This window comes from Eurosta solidaginis, chromosome 1, assembly GCF_040869045.1.
Source record: "Eurosta solidaginis isolate ZX-2024a chromosome 1, ASM4086904v1, whole genome shotgun sequence".
Classification (NCBI taxonomy): Eukaryota; Metazoa; Arthropoda; class Insecta; order Diptera; family Tephritidae; genus Eurosta; species Eurosta solidaginis.
The window spans coordinates 305,890,763-305,904,307 of record NC_090319.1 but is presented as its reverse complement, the minus strand read 5'-3'; the positions used below and the strand labels follow the sequence as shown (position 1 = coordinate 305,904,307).

The 13,545-nt window shown below is 37.9% G+C and overlaps 2 protein-coding genes across 12 annotated transcripts in view; one reads left to right on the top strand and one right to left on the bottom strand.

Moving 5' to 3' along the window:
- GatB (glutamyl-tRNA(Gln) amidotransferase subunit B, mitochondrial) overlaps window positions 1-13,545 on the bottom strand; it is a 159,874-nt gene that overhangs the window by 89,331 nt on the left and 56,998 nt on the right. The gene's annotated exons all lie outside the window — the stretch shown is intronic.
- The window catches only part of Root (ciliary rootlet coiled-coil, rootletin), a 132,660-nt gene that overhangs the window by 95,584 nt on the left and 23,531 nt on the right, over window positions 1-13,545 (top strand). The window lies entirely within an intron of this gene.

The following is a 13,545-nucleotide window of genomic DNA, read 5'->3' as shown; positions in this document are numbered from 1 at the left end:
CGTAAAGCCACACTCCATTGAAAACATAACAAGTTCCAGGAGATGCAACGTACCGATAAAGTAAATATGAACAATGAAAGTGGTCAAGCAAACCAACGCAGGTTTGGTTTCGGATTCGTGGTAGTAGAAAGAGGAGCGCGTGTAACGCACATATTAAAAAAGTCATGTCTGCCAACTTCAACGCCAGGGAAAAACGTATATTTGGCCGCAAATCCGGAAGGTTCAGCCCCAACAACAATACCTCTTGCAATGAATTGAGGCTAATCGACTTTGCCTGCGCCCGAGACATGTTTTATACTCCTGTCCTGCCTTTCGGTCGAAAAAATAAAAAAAGATTGCTATAGGTGGAAGACATGTTTGGATATTTGGATGTGCACAACTCAAATTGGCATCCAACTCGCGACAGCAAAAGGCAGATTACCTGGAAAAGGAAATGAGAAGACCAACTTGTAAAAAAATGTTTACAAAGTAAACTATCAAAATTATTTTAAACATTTTACCTTCATGTTTTAACGAAAATATCCAAATTTCTAAAATTTTGTTTAGTAAACAAAATAATTTTATCACGAATTTGAATGATAGAAAAGTCAGCACAAAATAGAATTGGAAAAAAAGTGATGCCTACTTTTGGAGGAAAACTGCTTTGTATGGTTTTTACTAAACTTTTTCCTCTGAATAAAAAAGTAGTTGTGTAAAGAGGCAAATTGAGTTTCAGAGTGGGAGTTCAAGATGGCGGATTAGAAAGAGAAGCTGCCTGCGTCCGTCACCTTGTAATTGCATCATGTCCTCAACGGAAGTGTCTTTGTCAAAGCGAGATACAAAAATCGATTTTTTGAGCGGGACTACAACCAGCTTCTTAGCCGGTGCTTCTGAATAAGAAGTCACAGATTGAGAAGTTACAGTTTCAGAAGTTACAGTTTGAGACTCTAAGGTTTTTTCCGCGGCCTTAGAAGTGGATGGAACCACAGCTTGCGGATTAGGGGAAGCCAAGTCTATGAGCTCCACTTGCGGAAGATTAATGTTCTGAGCAGGATTAAGATTCAAAGCGTTAGGTGAGTCTTCATAGTGTTTTTGTTTATTATCGCGGTTGTCTTTTTTTCTATTTAAACAATGCGGTAACTCATCCAAACACTTGAAGGATTTGAACAAGCTATCGTATTGATTAAACTTTTCCGTGATTATGGAAAACGTTCGGATTCGCTTTAAACTCCAGTTTTTGCTTAATACTCTTTAACCTGAGTTCGTTCGTTCACCAAAAAAAATGAAAATACTTTCTAAAAATTTAGCCCTCGCCCTTTTAATGTCATACGAGCCGAACCCGTGCGCTCTTGCGCAACCAATATAAAAGTCTCTTATCAAATATCAACAGAAATCAGCTGTTCTATCAATCAATTAAACTTACGGCTTCCGCTGCCATCTAGCGTATGGTAGCAACTGCCGGTAATGCAGTGAAAATATTCACAATAGTGCCATAGTACAAATAGATTTCTTTGTGTGCTCCCAATCGTTTATTTTGAACAAATTATTTTAATAAAATATAGCTAAACAAAAGCACTACGGCCAAAATTTCCCAGAGATCGCTAATAGCCCAAATCTCCATCTTTACAATCAAACATTTATTTATACATTTGGATTCCAAATAAGAGCGAAAAAGGAACCCGTACATAAAAACAGCAATTAGAAATAATATTGTAACGAATTTACTTGCAAATCCTCTTATTTGCAATCCTCTGCTAAGTTCGAATCACTAAACTGTTGAATAAATAACTCCAATATTGAATAATGGAAAAATGGCCTTTATTAAAGTACTTCACAATAACACTTATACTTTGCTACTCGCTGGCTTAATCAATAACTGATTGATTGCCCAACTCAAACTGAATTACATTTTACTCGCTTGTGCCGCTTTTATAGTTTACGCTGCATACATCTAGGCTCTTCTATTTCCAGAACTTACCAACTATTTCGAGTGTTTATAGTTCTTATATAGTTTCTACTTGTTTACATATTTCTACTTTTCAGCGTCTCTCAGATGTATGTAAGTTTGTAGTTTACAGTCTCTCGCACACACATAGGCGTATAAGTAAATGCATCTGTGTGTGACATCTCTCGGCTGCCTTATATATGTGTATACATGATTTGATTATTGACGTGAACATCGCTTAGCATCGCCTTAGTAATGGTATAGCTTAGGGATGCTAATATCCGTGACACTGCCCTCCACCTAAGTCTGATCGTCCCGATCAGACAAATCTCTCGATCTAAACGCTGCTAGCATCGCCAAATGTACCACTCTTCTACTCCGTGGTTTCTCAATGCTTTGTATGCGGTAGATGGTATCACTGATCTTCTTCACAACCTTGTACGGGCCTTCCCAACTGCACCGAAATTTGGATGGAACACCTTTCCGCCGGTGAGGGTTGTATAACAGTACCAAATCTCCCGCCAAGAAACCTTTCGAATTATTTTCCTTGTCGTACCTGTGTTTCATCTTACTACTCATTATCCTGGATCGTTCCCTCGCACTCTGTTGCTTGACCAATGAAGAACTACTTCGCAGAGCTTGCGCTGGACGGATTTCCTTTGCATAATCAGTATCGTTCCGACGCTTCACAACAGTAGTGTGCTTTGGCTTGAAACTACCCTTGCATTCTTTCTTCGTTTCAGTACGTCCGTTAGGGCTTTTCAATGCCAGTGTTTCTCTCACAGGTACCTTCGGTTTTGATTTGTTTGGCCCATTTGTTCCATCAACCTTTACCTTTGAATTTCGTGGCCTTCGTCGAGTCTTCTCCACCAGTACCCGATTACTGCTGAACCCTTTTTCCAAACTAAAGTTAAGTGGCACATCTTGGTTCTCATAACACATCACCCTTCTCTGCATATCGATCTTGATGTCATGGTCAACCAAGAAATCCACTCCCAATATAACTTCATCAACAATCTCCGCCACAACGAATTTGTGTAGAACCATGACTTTTCCAATTAATACCTCACATACCACTTCGCCTTGGACTTGATTATATTCGCCTGTTACCGTACGCAACCTTGCTCCAGGTAATGACTTTACTCTCCTGTAGACCAAATCAGATCGAATCAAGGAATGAGATGCCCCCGTATCTACAGTCAGTACACGTTCTTTACCATCCACATTCCCTCTGACGGTAAGACTGCTTGATTTCCTTCCAATTTGCGACACAGATATCACGGGACATTCAATAGCCGGTGCAAGTTTTCGTTCTTTACATTCGACACGCTCTTGCTCATTTCCGCCAGCTTTGCGTTTACGGCCACCCACATTGTTGGAACTATTAGGACCAAGATCGCAATGACGTGCAATGTGACCTGGGTTGCCGCATTTGAAACATTTAATAACTCTGGCATTCTTCTGTTGAGATCCCTTCAGTGCTTCCAAAATTGTGTCTACCCACTCTGGCCTTTCTACTTCCACACGATGAGCCTTATATGCTGGTTTACTTAATAGGGAGGCAGTTTCCTGAGTCAATGCATGTGATACCGTTTCAGCAAATGTCAGTTTTGGGTTCGCGTATGTAGCTCGCTTCGTTTCCACGTCTCGTATGCCATTTATAAAACTGGATTTTTACCCTCTCGGTGTATTCCACGGGTGCGTCCGCATTTGCGAGATGAGCCAACCTTTCAACATCTGAAGCAAACTCCTGCAATGTCTCATTTGCTTTTTGGTAGCGGTTTTGCAACTCAATTTGGAATATCTGTTTTCTATGCTCGCTTCCGTAACGTCTCTCTAAAGCGCTCATCAATGTTTCGTAATGGTTCCGCTCGTACTCTGGGATGGTCTGTAAGATTTCCGCGGCAGGCCCTTTCAGTGCCACGAACAGAGCTGCAACTTTATCTTCAGCATTCCATTGGTTCACTGCTGCGGTCTTCTCAAACTGTAGCTTAAAGACCTGAAAAGGAACAGAACCGTCAAAGGATGGTGTCTTTACCTTTGGATTACTCTCTGAAACAGCTGGGCGATTTAGTTGTAACTGCTCCATACGACCTTTTAAATCATTTACTTCTGCCTGAAATTGAGCCATTTTTGCATCCTGCACTTCCAGTTTTGATGATACCTGTTCCAAAATTTCTGCCGACATTTCAGATATACGTGCCTCTTGCGCTTCCAATTGAGATGTCATATATGTCTTTTGGTCTTCCAGTTGAGATGACACTTGCGACGTCATTTCTGAAATACGTGCCTCCTGTGATTCCAGTTGGGATGCCATATATGTCTTCTGTGACTCCAGTTGGGATGTTATATTTGTCTTTTGTTCTTCCAGTTGGGATGACATGTTGGTGGATATTTGTGATGACATTTCGGACATTTGTGCCGATATTGCAGCCAATATCATGTTCAAGTCTGTGTTTGTAACTGTCTGCGATGTTTCGTTTTTCTCTTCAATTTTTGTTGTTGTTTCGTCCCCATCAGGATAAAAGACAAACTCGTCCACATCAATTCCTTGCGACTCCATTACCTCTCGTAGCCGTGCTTGAAGTTCGATCTTATTGCCGGTTGTATTTAATCCACGGTTCTCCAACTCCTTTTTCAGTTGCTGGATCTTCAATTCAATGAACTTTGCCATGTCCAAGTTGTATTCCCAATCTTCGGAATTTATTCAACAATTCCTCTTCTGACACCAATTGTAACGAATTTACTTGCAAATCCTCATATTTGCAATCCTCTGCTAAGTTCGAATCACTAAACTGTTGAATAAATAACTCCAATATTGAATAATGGAAAAATGGCCTTTATTAAAGTACTTCACAATAACACTTATACTTTGCTACTCGCTGGCTTAATCAATAACTGATTGATTGCTCAACTCAAACTGAATTACATTTTACTCGCTTGTGCCGCTTTTATAGTTTACGCTGCATACATCTAGGCTCTTCTATTTCCAGAACTTACCAACTATTTCGAGTGTTTATAGTTCTTATATAGTTTCTACTTGTTTACATATTTCTACTTTTCAGCGTCTCTCAGATGTATGTGAGTTTGTAGTTTACAGTCTCTCGCACACACATAGGCGTATAAGTAAATGCATCTGTGTGTGACATCTCTCGGCTGCCTTATATATATGTATACATGATTTGATTATTGACGTGAACATCGCTTAGCATCGCCTTAGTGATGGTATAGCTTAGGGATGCTAATATCCGTGACAATATATATGATGATTACAATTAAAGTACAATTCCCATTACGATTGCATTTTAAGGTAATTGAGGATAACCGCAAAGAAATCTTACTGATTATTTTTTACATTACAAGTAATGAATTTTACAAATTAAAACATTAAACAAGTTATGCGCAAGTTCCCAGAAAGGAGTCTCAGCTGCTTATATTGGCTCTCGTCGCCTGCATTCGACTCTATAGCAAAAACCGGGGGCTATCTCCCAAAGTGGTCTACTGGAAATTTAATATTGTCTCCTATGCTTCCTTAGTTTGGTGGCCAACCGCTCTAAGAATAGCAATTACAAAATTTAGCAAACTACATTGAATAATTTCTATAAGCATAACGAGTGCGTTAAGAACGTTCCCTTGTGATCCTTTTCGTGCCTTCCCTTCCCTATTCTAATAGAGAAAGAGGCAACACTTGGTGAGCTAAAGAACGGAAACTTGACAGAATAAGAATGTAATAAAAAATGCATAGAAAATCCCGTATTCCAACTAAGTGATGTAATGGCATCCACGCTCTGAATCTGTGGACAAAACTTTGATCTTGATTCGGAGGTCCGGTTCAAGGATGGAATACAATTTGTTGACAGAAAAATGGGAGCTGACATCTTCAAGAAAATGATAGCAATGGAATGATACCCCACTATTTTTCAGGCAGAAATCCATGCAATAGAAGTATCCTCATTATGTCAGACAGCCAGGCAGCCTTACGATCCTTGCAGTATTACGCACTTACTTTTAAGCTAGTGGATGGCTGCATTGGTGTCCTAAATTATATGGGGGCCAAAAAAAGACTATCTAGCCAAGCAGGGTGCTTTAGCAGCATATTATGGTCCAGAGCCCTTCTGTGGACTCACAAGGGCACACACTAGGGAAACCATAAGTAAAGGATAAACAAAACAGTTCAGACAACACTGGATTGAATGCCCAGCGCAAAGGCAGGCCAACTTGTTTATACTCCCAGCAACGTCAGTATCAAAAAAACTCATTTATCTAAGAGAGAGGACCTGTGACCACTCACTGGAACTATAGAGGGCACTTTTGTCTACGATATCACCTTAGTAACTTAAATCTGCTGCTTTTGTTAGATGGAGGATGAAACGCCGGTTCAACACTCTGCGCATGCGTCGTCTTGGTAAGGCAGAGACTAAAATAATAATAATAATAATAATAACAATAAAAATAACGAGCCTGACCCGTGCGCATCTTGCCCAACCAATATAAAAGTCTCTTATCAAATATCAACAGAAATCAGCTGTTCTATTAACTCAGAGCTTACGCTGCCATCTAGCGTATAATAGCAACTGCCGCCAATCATTACAGCTTGCGCTACCATCTAGCGTAATGCAGTGCAAATATTCACAATAGTGCCATAGTACAAATAGATTGCTCACAATCGTTTATTTTTAACAAATTATTTTAATAAAATATAGCTAAACAAAAGCACTACGACCAAAATTGTTCAAAGCTCGCTAATAGCCGAAATCTCCATCTTTACAACCAAAACTTTTTTATAGATTTCGATTCCAAATAAGAGCGAAAAAGGGACGCATACGTAAAAACAGCAATTAGAAATAATATATATGATAATAATAATAATAATAATAATAGTAATGGTAAAAATCAATATAATAATAAAACCTTTAAATATTGTTTAGAGCTGATGGGAAGCAGTTACCCCGAGTGCAGCTCGTACCGATCTCGGGTATTTGGGTCAGGGTTCGGGAGATAATGAATAAGGAATAGCGGGTCAATTTTAAAATTTTAAATATAATTCTTTGCCATCTTAAGAAAGTGGGTAGTCTCTAAACGCTTCGAATGATTTTTTAAGCATGTCCATTAGACTGGGTTAGAAAAAAAAATTCATCCCCAAATTTCGAGCTTATGTCGAGAGGGTCAGGGACATTTTTTTCATCATTGCAAATACAGCCGAAATAGATTTTTAATTATTTTTTGACATCCGATTTTTAAAAGTGATATATCATAAATTTTTTTAAGCAGCCGTTTTTACGTACTTTTGTCCACCTTCAGAGAGACAGTCTCAACATAAGTTCAAAATTTAGGGTCAAGATTAAATAAATCAAACCCTTTTTGCGTGTCTTTTGAGATCTCATGAAAATCTTAATATATATAAATTTCGTGTCACATTGTTTGTCCGCGATGGACTCCTAAGCTACTCAACCGATTTCAATCAAATTTGCACACCGTGTGCAGTTTCATCAACTTGAAAGATAGGATAGCGTTCCTGTGAAGTTTCTTTCCGGGAAGTGGACCAAGGCTCTATTGGAACAAATTATATACACGGTTCGATTAGCCTGAAATTCGGTATATAGGTAGCTTTTTGCCTAGATTAGTATTTACGATACCTTTTTTTCGGGAAGAGGACCAGGGACCGATCTTTTCGATCAAATTCTGTTCTTGGTTCGATTTACCTGAAATTGGGCATATACCTAGATTAGTATTTATGACAGTTTTTTTCGGAAAATGGAGCAGGTACTGACAGGGTCTGGGACTTAGACTGGGACTTGGGGGTAGGACTGGGACAGGGAAAAAGGGATGAAGAAGAAATAGAGAGAAGAAAAAGAGGGAAGGAAAGAAGAAAGAGATAAAGTTAGACGAAGATAGATATGTAGATAGAGCGGAAAAGAAGTGAGGGAAAAGAGGGAGAGGGAGAAAGAGACGCAGAAATAGAGAAAGGCATAGGAAAGAGTGTATAAAAAAAGAGTGAATAAAAATATAAGGAAAATGGAGAGAGGGGAAGGGAGAGTTAGTGGTAAAACCTGCTTAAAAGTTATGCAGATAGACCAAAGCTAGGGTAGAGCAACGTCTGCCGGTTTTATATAAGAAATAGACTTAGCGCCGACCAATTTAAACTCTTATTTGCGGTTTGATTCAAATCCAAAGCTTAAACCTGCATCATGCCAAGTTAAAGCTTCAGCTTCTTAGGTTTGGGTACTACGGCGTGTACGAAATCTATAAAATATAATCTTATAAAATAAAGTCGCTAAATGCCATGTATGCACATAACTTCACACAGAATGCTCCGATTTTAAAACGGGTTTTTGCATTTGAAAGCTTAGCTACGTGAGATGGTACAGTTAATATAATTTGAAGATATATATCATAGGGGCGTGGCAAATTGCCAAAATGCAGTAAAAAATCATAAAATTTTTGTTTACACAGCTATAACTCATAAACGGATAGATGGATTTAAAAAATTCTACTTTTCAGTAAAACTTTGAAATATTTACCTTCGATCTGCATCAAAAAAATACTTGATTCCTTTCTGATATCAGCCAAATTGTTTAAACAAAAGTAACATTTTTACCAAAAAATGTGTTTGTGTGGTTGTTCGCTGTGAACTGTGTGCGCTAATTGCTTTTGAGTGAGGCATGATGCGACACATACAAACGCACATATATATATAGCATTCGCTGCGTTATTTAACTTCGGGCGTATGTTTATAGGTATGTATGGATGTACATCACAATATAGTATAAAACAAAGTCGCCTTTTCTGTCCCTATGTCCCTTTGAATGCTTAAACCTTTAAAAATACGCAACGGATTTTGATGCGCTTTTTTTTAATAGATAAAGACTGATTGAAGAGGAAGGAACGGATAAACATATTTGGCTGAAAATTGGTTGAGGGGTAGCTTAGAACCAGGAAACAGACATATGCTAATTTTTATCCCGTTCTGGCTAGGGTCTTGAGATCAAAACGTGGACCTTGGTAATCCTGGGATATGTTTGTACAATATGGGTATCAAATGGAAGCTGTTTATGAGTAATTTGATACGGGGTATTTTTCGTACCCGCGGGTAACTAAGGTCTCGAGATATAAGCGAAAACGTGGACGCGGGTACCCCTAGAATGTGTTTATACAATATGGATAGTAAATGAAAGCTGTTGATGAGTGCTTTAGTACAGGGTAGTTTTCATACCTATTTGTGAATGGTCTCGAGATATAGGCCAAAACGTGGATTACGGTAACACTAGGATGTGTTTTACATTATGGTTATCAAATTGAAGCTGTTTATGAGTGCTTTAGTACACAGTAATTTTTATACCGCTGGGTGACTAGGGTCTCAAGATATAGGCCAAAACCTGGACCCGGATACCCCTAGAATGTGTGTGTAATAGGAATGTAAAATTGGAAGCTGTTGCTGATAGCTTTAAAGTAATTTTCATTGTGATATTCGATTTAGTCGCATCAACCTGGCAAAACTGATAAATATGCATGCGAAGCCGAAATAAAGACATGAATTAATAATACCCACATAACTATTTACATACGTCCTATTCGATTTGTCTGGCAATAAGGGATGAAGAAGAATGGAAAAAACTTTAGAGTAGAGAAAAGATGGAAGGAGACTGAGAAAGAGATAGAGTGAGACGAATATAGAGATATATGAAGGGAAAAAACGGAGGGAGGCGTGAATAAAAGGATTAAGAAAAAGTGGGGGGGGGGGGGGGAGGGGAGGGCAGAGTTAGACGGAAAACAGCTTATTAAAATTTATTTAGATAGACCAAATTTAGGGCAGAACAACGCCTGACGGGTCTGCTAGTATGTGTATATTTTAAATGCCCTTCATGAATACCGCATGTTGGCATAATTGTCTAACCAAATATTCCCTACTATATCCCTGGTAAACCACTCATTTTCTCAAATTAACTACTTATCCAACATGCCGTCACAAACTTTAGTAGGCTTTGTTTGTTGTCTCGGACATCGACAAAGGAAGTGATAAATCTCTCTTTTTACTCCGCAATTTGATATCTTCTGCAAAGGGAGCTTGTTGGTTTACGGCATAGACGAGCATCAATGCTAGTTTCTTTAGTTTGAGAACGAAAACCGTGTGAGAATATTAATAAGTTTAAAGAAAAATTATTTTTATACTGTAATTTGTAATGAAATTTTCTTTTTTAATTTAGACTAGGACTTAAAGACCGTGAATAAATACAAAATAAAATAAATAAATAATCACAACAAGGCCATGAGGCTTCGCAATTGTCTCAGTCTTAAATTTACTTAAGAAATTTGCAATTTTCCGCAGATCAAGGTCACATTATGTTCGATATTCCTTGAAATTACTCATACAGCGGTTGCGAAATTCCACATGTTGTAAATTGACTTTCTAAATATCTTCAAATATAACGATCCTTCACTGAAAGAAAAATACTGGTAGAATCAACCGAAATATGGGTCAATTCAACCGAAATTTCTGTAAATTTTTATCCATCGCAACAAGATGTTGAATCAACTGCGCACAATTCGTTGATTCGTAATTGACCGTTTAATAGTCAAATGAACAAAAAAAAGTTGTTGCGACAGCTTTGTATGAAAGTACCTATTGTAACGAATTTACTTGCAATTCCCCTTATTTGCAATCTTCTGCTGAGTTCGAATCACTAAACTGTTGAATAAATAACTCCAATATTTAATAATGCAAATTGGCCTTTATTAAAGTACTTCACAATAACACTCAAACTTTGCAACGAATAGCTTGCTTAATAACCAAACTGATTGATAGCTCAAATGAAACTCTACTATTCAAAATAATACTGCTCTTGCTCGCTAGATAGCGTCTTAATCGAAATCTCAAATCAAACTGAATTCCAGCGCCTCTACAATTGCCGCCTTTTATACTCTCGGATTTCAACGTTCGCATCTTCTAGGCGCTTCCAGAATCTACTAGTCCAGCAGCTCTCAAACTTCTCAGCTGTAACTACAATTGCATGATTTTATAGTTTTTCTCATTGCATACTTTCAGGAGTATCTCAGATATATGCATGTGTTTGTGTATTGACTCTCCGCTGTACATGGTACATATCTGTAGACGCAATTATTGTTTCGTTTATGTAGATACATAATGATTGATCTATGGATGTGAATTCACGTCACTGCTTAGCATCGGCTTAGAGACGATAGCATCACCCCTTAGTTTTGCTAATATTCGTAACACTATGTTGCCATATAAATAACTAAATGTTAGGCGCGATTACAACCAAAGAGATTTTAGGCCGAACTTCTCTTCCAATTTGCGTCGTGCTCCTTTTTAATTTTTCTTACAAATTGGCGGGACGGGACCGACTTGTTTTATGCCGACTCCGAACGGCATCTGCAAGGCATATGAGTTTTAACTGAGAGCATTTCATGGCAGAAATACACCCGGAGCGCTTGCCAAACACTGCCGAGGGGCGACCCCGCTTAGAAAAATTTTCTTCTAATTGAAAAACCTTATTTCTAAAATTCTGATGTTGCTTTGCCCGGGTTGTGAACACAGGGTGTGGTAGGCGGAGCACGCTACCATCACACCACGGCGGCCGCCATATAAATACGTAAATATGTGAATACATAAATACGCATGCTTGCTACATATACATACATATGAATATAGAAATGAAAATAGTAGTCACAAAACTGATACTCAATTCTTTCGGTTGCAGCCATGGCGCAACGATACAAGGTGGCAGCATGGAACAGCTGATTATAAACTTTTTTTATTTGATTTGATACATCAACTTCCGGCGCAGTACGATTTTGACATTTGTCCATCGAATTTACAAAAACAAAGTACATGGAATTTTAATTTATGTTTGTAGGTATGTCACCATGCTGCCACCTTGTATCATTCCGCTATGGTTGCAGCTCAGCTCGTTCTCAATTTCTTCTCTCGCATGTAGAGTTGCCACACTTGATTGTTTCGAACAAAAATGTAGTATAAATGTTTGACGTAACATTTTAAAAATACAACTTGTAAGTTATAGAAAAGTAAAGAATCAAATCGCAGGAAGGTAATTCACCACTGGAATAACTTTACATGTAATCCGGCAAGTTTAATTTTCGTAACACTTTAAGTTGAAACGATTCCCAAACAAGTCAAACTTTTATTTTGTCGGAAACATCAACATTAAAAAAGGATGTTTTTTATTATTAGATTCGTTCGCGTGAGTGAAAATTCATAAAAACTTGAACAAAATGTTACTAATTTTGGATAAATCTTGTTCGTTCAAGCAAAACTTTTGCAACAAGAGGGCGCAATTTTGTATTTCGCTTGGACGAGAAGTTGCAAAATTGTACCCGATAAATAGGTGTCCCGGTATCTCATAATTTTTTGCACAGTAAATTGAAAAAGGGTTTTTTCGATTTAACAAGTGGCACCATCGTCATAAGTACAAAGTAGAGAGCGCAGTGAGCGTAAAAATATCTTTGAAATTTGCTCATGTATTGACAGTTGATCGCCGTTGAAATGTAAGATCAGTTGTGTTAAAGAAAAATCGGTTAGATTGATTAGGAATCTGTCAATTTTACAAAATTTTTTTAACGTAAGAGCGAAAATTTCTCTTCTGTTGAAATGACTAAACTAATTTGTTCGCTTGACAAAGAACTCGGTCGAATTAACCATAATTCGATCAATTTCACCGAATCTCCGTTAAGTCAAGAACAACAGAACCGATTTGTTGATTTTACTAGCACCATTTCTTTTAGTGTTATCCGATATAGAAAACTCTTTTATCATAATTATTATAACCTAATAGAGCCTAAAGCTTCGTTCAAACTTTGAGACCCCTGAGTTATCGGAAGTGCCTTAAAACTCGAAAGCGAAATTTCCAAGTTCAAAGACTTTTTAGAATTTTCACGATCCTTAGACCACCTCACGTTAAATTTTCACCGGGTTCCGATGTGCGTTTCAAGTTTCAAGGCTCTAGCTTTTCGGGAAGCTGCTTAAAAATGGTTTGCAAAAGTCTCCAATTTTGTATGGAAATTGGCGGAAAAACATCAAACGAAACTAATATAAACGAAGCAAAAATCGTACTGCGTCCCGATGGTATAATTTTAGAGTCATGTAGGGACTTATTCCGGAACCTTTTTGAGATCATTTCTGCACAGTTTGCAAGATCCTTTTGGAAAAGTGTTAAGAACGTTTCGGAAATATTTTGATATCGTTATGGAAACATCTTGGGATCATTAAGGCGCCATTTCCGGGGCCATTTTGAGATGATTTCTAGACAGTCATTTCGCGATTATTTCGAGACTATTTTGAGACCGTTATGGAAACATCTTTGGGATCATTCCGGCTTCATTTCAAGATCACTTCGGGCCTACTTTGGAATCATTTTGGTAATGTGCGGAAATATTCAATCATGAAAAATTATCGAGCAGTTATTATTATCGCCTTGTTATCTGCTTGTTATTGGTTTGTTATCGGATTGAGCTGTCGGTTTATTATTGGCGAATTATCGACGTGTTGTCCGTTTATTTTCGAAAACTTATTATATTGATTTGTTATCGAAAAATTATAGATTTAATCGATTTTTTATTGAAAAGAAAATGCACACACATTGATT